The 9,431-nt window shown below is 32.9% G+C and overlaps 1 long non-coding RNA gene across 1 annotated transcript; it reads right to left on the reverse strand.

Moving 5' to 3' along the window:
• Positions 1 to 210: 210 nt before the first annotated feature.
• LOC115035132 lies at positions 211 to 8,945 on the reverse strand. The gene is made up of 2 exons (XR_003840282.1): positions 8,761 to 8,945; positions 211 to 242 (listed from the first exon to the last, which is right to left on the reverse strand). It is a non-coding gene; the product is annotated as an uncharacterized LOC115035132 (long non-coding RNA).
• Positions 8,946 to 9,431: the final 486 nt, after the last annotated feature.

The raw sequence follows: 9,431 nt of genomic DNA on the forward strand, positions 1-9,431 counted from the left end.
ACTCATGGGCCCCCACGCGAACATGTTCAGTGGGGCCCATTATCTTCTTGAAGAATAAAAAAATAAAAATAAAAAATAATGTTTTCATTTTCTTTTAGGTATTTAAATCTTATAATATTATGTAAATAAAATAACCGAAAATTTTTACCTTTTAATTCTGGTTTCGCTTTGAGCCATACATGGGCTTATGAATTCTATGATACCAGCTTTTGTAGTAATAGGAAATTTGTTTTGAATTGCACCTAATAAAAATATAAAACAATATTATATGATATTATAAAATAATGAACCTAATACACAACACCAGGAATACATTTGATTTGTGAACAAGCTTGTCTACAATTTTGAATATTTTATTATAAAAGTGTGTGATTTACTACAATAGATATAATAACATAAATAACTCTATTCAAAATAACCGTTTATTACTGTTAGGTTAAATTAACAATTTTATATGTAATTTTAGTGTGTGAATATTCTTTAAAAATATTAAAATTGTAAATAATAAGAAAAAATTATATGACTATTGCCTAGTTATCATAACGTTGTAAATAGGGCCCGCTTTAAGACTATTTTTTCTCTACCCTTCCAACTATAATATGCTATAAGTTCATCCGAAAACATTATTCTCATTGTCGATGTTGTCATTTTAGATAAACTCTTTATACAACCAATGGTAAATGCAATTGTGGACACCTATTAAGTTGATTGTACATTATTAATACATGGTATATATATATTTTTTTAAATACAGAAACTATAATTAATTTTACTAAAAGACATCACAACAAAACTATGTTTTTTTTTTTTTAATTTAAAGTTTAACGGTGTATTATTTTAGCCAAAATAATGAATATGGGTAAAAATTTAAAGTTAAAAAAATAAAATTAAAATTAAAATTTAATATATATTGTTGTGTATACATATTATTATAAATTACAATTAAGTAAAATTATTGAGTTCGCAACTCGTATCATATAGCCGTATTATAAACCATATTTCACATTATTCACTATAACAGTTTTATCAGCTACTATGAAAATACTAAAAAGTATATCAAAATTATAATCAAACCAGTGTAATTAACACAAAAGAACACTCAAGGTTACATAAAAAAATATTATCTTTAGTGATTGAAACTGTTGTTTTGATCTACACACTTTTACATGTAACACATACTCCGCCTTTCAGCACCGTTGGGACGTGAAAGTGAATGGCTGTCGAGCGCCTAATGAACACCGCTGTGAACTAAACGACGACCAAAACACCATACGAAGCCCTCCAAGGCTATCTGCCGCGTTTTCAGTCCGGTACGTTACCCGCGCTGAGTCGTACTCGGAACGAAAGTAACTCGCCCGAGGAAGTACAAGCGGAGATAGTACACGTACAAAAGAAAATGAACGATCAATACGACCGAAAATATTTGGACGACATTCGATACGAAGTCGGGGAGGTCGTAGTCATGCTGAGACAGCCTACGGTAGGCCAACCGTCAAAACTGCAAGCCGAGTACCGCGAGAAGCCGCTGCAAGTAATGAAAGTGCTTCCGAGCGACACATATCGCGTCGCAGAGCTCGGGTCCGACGGACACGAGATTTACGCCACCACCGCTCATGTCTCGCAATATTGAAGTCCTGGCGTATTGTACGCGACGCCGACGACGAAAACGACGAAGAAACCAATGATGAATGCTACGACGAAGTCGTTGATGAGAGCGACGACGAGGTTCAGCCCGACGCTACCGATAGAGAACAGCGCGACCCGACCGTCACGACGCCGATGCCCGCCACCGTGGAGACCGTTCAACACCGTCAATCCACCAGGAAACGACTGGTACCCTCGCGGCTTAACGGTTATGAGCTCGGTCGGCTCTAACCGCGTTTTCTTTCAAGTTTATATTCCTTATATTTTAAATGCAATTATTATTTCATTCAATTATGTTACGATTTGTTTATTGTTTTTTTTGTGTGGTCTCGCCGTCAATGTCGACGCGGACTATCACTTCGCGAAATTATTTATTAAATGCGTTTGTTTGTTTTTTTTGTATCGCGATTTATACGATGTACGTACGGCGATGTTCGCCCTGTACTGTTTGTTGATTTTAACTCTGTAGTATTATTAATTTTTCTTTATATAATTTTCATGCCTCGCGCGAATTATGAACGCACGACGGCAAGACGCGTGTTATTGTTACGCTCATTTGTTTTAGTACCGAGTATTATGTTACGAATGCCCCTTTAAAGTAGTCAAAGGCCCGAGGTCGGACCTAACGTAGGAAGGCCGAATGTTAGCGATAATTTTCGGTCGACAACGCGGAGACACTGACGCGTGTCCTACCCGACCGATCGTCGCCGTGACGATCGTTCTGTTTGCCGTTACCGCTGGACACGACGTGTGTGTCCGCGGACCAACTGCCGTTTTATTTAAAATATTATGTATTATAGCTGTGCTTTACTTAATTACAATAAATCGTTCTATTGTTTTATTTAATTCAATCTTAATTAATAATCCTGACACCTTTAGATCAAAGTATAGTAAAACGTATCTTTCAGATACTCATACTACTATTTTGGAGTATAACAGAATTCCTGGCCTCGAATTATAAATTGGGAACAGTGTGGGCGTCCTTACATGTCCGTTACACATGCTTACCCATATCCCGCCTATTTAACGGTACGGTGTCAAGCGAGCAAAATGGCCGGGAACTTCGAGGCACTGGCCGTCGAACCCTGTGGGGAGACGGGGTAGGGCGATCGAAACAAAAACACATCCGTCCGTCGCTGGATCAATTTTTGATCCCGCTACAATCTCAGCGTCAGGCCGATCACCCGGTTGACGGTGGAGTCTGGTGACCAGTTGATTCCAGTTTTAAAATAAACTACCCATGATCTTAAATCCAAAAGGCGAGGACTCGGATTTCAGGGCATCGCCTCTTGAAAATATGCACGAGAACTCGGTTGGTGCTGGGCGGCCCGTCGCACGAAAACTCCTCTGGGCGGAACGCTATCATCGCTTCGGCCGGCAGAGTACACCGTTTCGCCCCCCCCCCCCCACAACTACCGGTAGCTACCGATCATCGTGGGGGCCGATCGCTCGCTGCAAGTAGTAGGTCTAACCAGCCGTCTACTGTGGGACATTTATATCTGACAAACCACTCGGTGCGGGAACCGAAATCCACCTCTGCAAAGAGAAAAACCGCATCGCTTCTCACAAATTGTCGGTGTCGCGGCACCGAACTACGTTTCTCACCCCGACGTCGAGCCAATGGGATTGGTAATTGTGAGGACCAGGGTGACGGATCCTAAATCTCATTCTGCGGGAATCGGAGATAGTCCCACTGGTCAATCAGAGCTCCGATAAACTATGACACGCACGTCAACCAGTCAGGGGCACTCCCTGTCCCGCTGGGCTGTCGCGCGTCCGTGGCTCAGATGGAAGGTCTCGTGGAAGTACCGTGTTAGTAGAAGTGAAGGTGCTCGATCGGGGTAGTTTCCCGACGCCACCGACGCTTCTTATGAAACTCACAAAGCTCACAAACCTAACCTGTGATCCCCCACGGCGTGTTGGAACGGTACGGGGTAAGTTCTCCCACCTGGCGTTTGCGGATCCATATCACGGCGCCGGTTAATTTACTATTAAGTGCAGATCTGTTTTCATAAATTATTTACGGGCACCAAGTTTTTGTTGATACACAATTACCAAGAGCACTCCTATCTCCGTCTCGTTAAACAATCGACATTTTCGAAACGGCATCAGTGCGTACCCATGGTGTCGTCTGATACCGAGTTGATGCTCATTGTGACGATACGATAAACATACCTATGATATAATGACATAACAGATAATTGTATATTGATATGTAATTCAACTAATACAAAAAACTAAGATTTTCATACTATACAAAATATCTTAAGTATACTGCTCATATATCGTACAGTAACATTATTTACATTTTACAATAATTAATAATTATATTTTTATTGTATATTTGAATTTATGCGGGATATGTACACATAGCGACGCTGGTGGGAAGGATACAGATATCTCGATTTTAATAACGATCGATAACCTGCACGTGACTTCGGAGATTCAATATCTTTTTATTTATGTTCCTTGTGATAAGCGACCACGCTCGCGTCCCCTCCCCCACCTACATTGTGTCATCGGCTTGTAGCGTCACCACGCCACCACGTATCGGCAGTCGCAAACAAGTCGCAGACATTTCGATTTCTCTATTCGAGATTTTTTTTTTTTTTTTTAAAGTGAACATGAAAATGACATATTTTGAGCGTGTTAACAACTCATATAATCTTGTTGATTATATAAGAAGTCGGGAGTATGGAATGCGAGGGTATCGTTTAGTAAATAAAGATTATGGTACAAGGCATATACTAACACATAACTTACTCAAAGAACGGTCTATACCATTAGAAAAAATGGATGCAGTTTTTTGTTCACAATGGCTTAGCAGTAATCAAATTGTCTTCGGTACAAGATGTAATAAAGTGAGTACGCTGAATATACACCTATAATTATAGAATTTCTAACATTTACAGTAGAAACCGTTTATAATGACGTTCAAGGGACCAAAGAAAATAGGTCATAATAACCGGTTGTCATTATAACCAAAATGACAAAAATCAAATTGTAACTTCAATACGTATTATTATTATTATTATTATTATTATTATTTATTTATGTAATGTATAATGTAGAAAATAAGTAAAGATAAAAACATTTAATTATCTACATATTATTTAAATTAATTAATTCAATTATTATTTTTAAAAAAAATCTGTTATTTCATTTTGAAATTCTTGTTCGATTTTGTCTCAACATTTCCATATGTTAGAAATCGTATAGAGTGACCTATCCCAAATTCATTAGGTATGTGGGGATTTTTTCATCTTTTTTTAAATGAAATATGACATTTGCTTTTTCTTTAATTGTGGATTGCTTTCGTTTGCACATTTTACAATTTCAAAATATTTAACACAAGAACACAAAACACATTTAATCTCACGACGATTACCCGTACCCTGATGATAAAATAAAATAAAATAAAACTGACGACAAAACAAAGATGAAATTGTCGGTATTATCGGTTGTAATAGTACCTTCATTATAGTACCTTCATTATAGATAAAATATTTTTCCAATATAACCAAAAAGAACCGTCATAACATCCGTATAGTCATTATATAGACGTCATAAAAACCGATAGAAATTAGTACATACAATATGGGAGTTTAGCAGGGACATTTGATCTAAGGTCATTATAAACGGTTTCTACTGTACATTTTAGCCATTTAGAAATTAAACTCTTAAAATTACTAATAGGTACCTATAACTTAAACTTAAATAATAATAATTACTATTAACCATTAGATATAAAATACATGTATACGATTATACTAACAGTACTATTTTATAAAATATAAAATAAAAAATTGAAAACTATGTACACTAATAGAGTTTTCAAAGATAAAATAATAAGTTTTTTTCTTTATTGTGGTGAAATGAACATTTAAAAGTTAAAATTTTAAAAGGTACTGGCTTTTAATCGCCATGCCCCAGGTTGTGAAACACAGTCATCAATATAATCAGTAAGTATACATTGGAGGTATATTTCTGTTTTACAGGACACTCTTTCTTTTGTTTTATTGTATGTAGCTATGAAATTACTATAAATTTCAATGAGCTAAAACTTTGTTACTGAGTCCGACCCAACAAATTATATCCTCACCATTTTCAGAAAGCAAAAAAAAAGGTGCCTGGGAAAACAGAAAAGTACCCCCTATATTATATACACTAGTATTTATGCTAAATGGTAATACTAATATTATCATTATTACTTATTTATAATTTTTGGGAATAGGTATTTAATAAAATCAAAATAACTATCATACAAAATGTATAGAATATATTAGTTATTTTTATTGTTACGGTTGACAAAACAGAGTGGCAGGGTCATAAAATGTTCACATGTCCAAGTGGGACAATAACAAACTAGTGTCTTTAAAAACTAATTTTATAATATGATCATAGTCCATACAATTAGTAAATAGATATATAAAAATGTTGTATGAAATAATAATGTAGGCACATAAATAAATCATATTTCAATAATATTGACTACTTAAATTATACTCAACAAATAATAAGTTGTATTATTCATCGGAAATTGCTTTATTAAATATTACATTTGTTTTGCTATTATTATTATTACTAGTTGATGGTTTACAATGTAAAATCACACGAACTGGACCAAATACCATTGATAAAGGGACGTTTTGATGGAGCAACTAATCACCAAAATGGAAATACTTCATTAAAAATTAATCCATCCAGAACATTATTGGCGACAGGCGCATATAATTATAATAAAATTGGTGTATATAAGCTGAGGTTGCCGACATTAGATCCAATTGTTCTAGCCGAGGTAAACAGCATTAAAAATAAACACGTAACTGTTATTTACACTATTGTTTTATTAGGGTGCTCACAAGGATTCTATATTCGACATTGAATGGATCGACGAAGAGTATTTTGTTAGTAGTTCAGTCGATTGCAAGATGGTTTTATGGCGAGTTCAAGATACATACCAAGGAGATTGTGATTCTGATGTTGACCTCAAACAACCAGTTACTCAATTTCTCCATCCCATAGTTCTAAGAAAATACAAGACAGAAAAACTGCGAGTCAAATCAATCACATTTAATAAGAGCTTAGAACAAATGGTCACATTCTCACAAAACGGATATGTTCATGTTTGGGATATTCAACATTTTAAACGAGTAATTGCAATTTTGATTATTATTGTTATTTCTTACAAACGACATAATTTTTAATCTAATAAGATATATTCTGAATAGTGTTGATTACTTAATTTATTAGTTACTAATGTGATCCCAAGTATACAAAATATGAAAATGAATGTCCTTTTCCGGTCAACAAAAAAAATGTTCACAAATACATATTTATACAATTTTGAATATTTTAACTTTTTATTCATATCTCATTTTGCATTACAGAAGTCTTCAATACAATTACCAGACGAAGATTGTCGGGGAAATTACTGCATGGCAATGATAAATGATAGCAGTTTATATGCTGTTGGGTGCAAATCAAATACACTGTTACTTGATTCAAGAACTTTAGAGACCATACAAGATATTCCTGTAAATCCTAATAGACTTGGTTTGTATACTTTGATATTAATGAAACGTTTAAAATTTTCTTTGGTCTGTTCCACTAGAAAAAATGCTGCTTCTATGCACCCCCCGTGTCCCCTTCTATTGAAACCACCACCATAACCGATTTCAGTCAGTCCGCGACTTATTCTCTCAGAGCAAAATATAACAATATATTTTTCTAGTAAATTTTTAAACGAACAAATTAGGACAAACCTATTGTTTAATTTGATCATACAACTTTATTAGACATTTCTGAGTATAATTTAAATAAATTCATCCAAATATAATTATTAATTTGTTGTGTTGCAGGCATTTGGTCTTTAAGTTTCCAGGACAATGTAATTACAATCGGTACAGGTGTTGGTGTTATAATGTTCTATGATATACGGGCTGGAAAGTACTTAGAATCTAGTATTAACTCCAGTAGAAAAGTTGCGTTAAAAACAAGACATATAGGTCATGTTGTAAGTATCATAATTTAAAATTAATATATAGGTAGTTTGATAATTAATAAAATTTGTTATAAGGATTCTGATGATTTTGGATTTCAACAAGTCAACTATAAGCCACCTGCAATTTATACACATTGCTATGATTATTCAGGAACCCGATTATTTGCTGCTGGTGGACCAATTCTCGATGACAAATTTGGCAATTATGCAGGCTTATGGCAGTAATATTGTTTCAATTTGTTCAAAAAAAAATAAAAATAAAATAAAATTAATCTGTTGTTCATCTTATTACATAAAAAAATGTTGTTCAACAATGGATACAATTTTTCAGTATTTTGTGAGTGGTATTCCTTGAGTCCTTTAAAAACAATGTACAAAATATTGAACAGTATTATTGTACAAGCAAGTTAATCATGCTATGTAATAATTAATAAGCAATATTCTATTTAATCGAATTTGAGGTTTGAACATGAAATACTGATCTTTTTTAATGTATTTCATGTTCTAGGAAGAAAGACTAAGTCTATACTTGGCTGGAATGAGTGTTTTTATCTAATAATTGTATTGAAATAAACATCTTCAATTTTATAATTAACGTAAAAATGATTAAATAAGTTTCAATATGTAGCAATTGAATACCATGATTAAAGAATCATTCATCCGTCTGGTGTTCAAATAATCAACTATTATATTACATTTTTTTCATTTGGTTTGGTTTTTAATAATATTTCAAATTATAATGAACAATCTTAGAAATAGAAAGCAATATTCGAAAACAGTATTATTTAACTACACAATGTTTTACATAATACTATATTATATAAACAAAGAGAAAAAAATTATATATTACTTATATTATTAATATTATAGTTAGGTATGTGAGAAATGTATAAGTATTACAAATCGTAAGTATTTAATTTATAAGAACTATTTAATGTATTTATATTTCAAATTGTTAACTCGTGGGCCCCCACGCGAACATGTTCAGTGGGGCCCATTATCTTCTTGAAGTATAAAAAAATAAAAATAAAAATAAAAAATAATGTTTTAATCTTCTTTTAGGTATTTAAATCTTATAATATTATGTAAATAAAATAACCGAAAATGTTTACCTTTTAATTCTGGTTTCGCTTTGAGCCATACATGGGCTTATGAATTCTATGATACCAGCTTTTGTAGTAATAGGAAATTTGTTTTGAATTGCACCTAATAAAAATATAAAACAATATTATATGATATTATAAAATAATGAACATAATACACAACACCAGGAATACATTTGATTTGTGAACAAGCTTGTCTACAATTTTGAATATTTTATTATAAAAGTGTGTGATTTACTACAATAGATATAATAACATAAATAACTCTATTCAAAATAACCGTTTATTACTGTTAGGTTAAATTAACAATTTTATATGTAATTTTAGTGTGTGAATATTCTTTAAAAATATTAAAATTGTAAATAATAAGAAAAAATTATATGACTATTGCCTAGTTATCATAACGTTGTAAATAGGGCCCGCTTTAAGACTATTTTTTCTCTACCCTTCCAACTATAATATGCTATAAGTTCATCCGAAAACATTATTCTCATTGTCGATGTTGTCATTTTAGATAAACTCTTTATACAACCAATGGTAAATGCAATTGTGGACACCTATTAAGTTGATTGTACATTATTAATACATGGTATATATATATTTTTTTAAATACAGAAACTATAATTAATTTTACTAAAAGACATCACAAAACTATGTTTTTTTTTTTTAATTTAAAGTTT

This window comes from Acyrthosiphon pisum, chromosome X (assembly GCF_005508785.2).
Source record: "Acyrthosiphon pisum isolate AL4f chromosome X, pea_aphid_22Mar2018_4r6ur, whole genome shotgun sequence".
Taxonomy (NCBI): Eukaryota; Metazoa; Arthropoda; class Insecta; order Hemiptera; family Aphididae; genus Acyrthosiphon; species Acyrthosiphon pisum.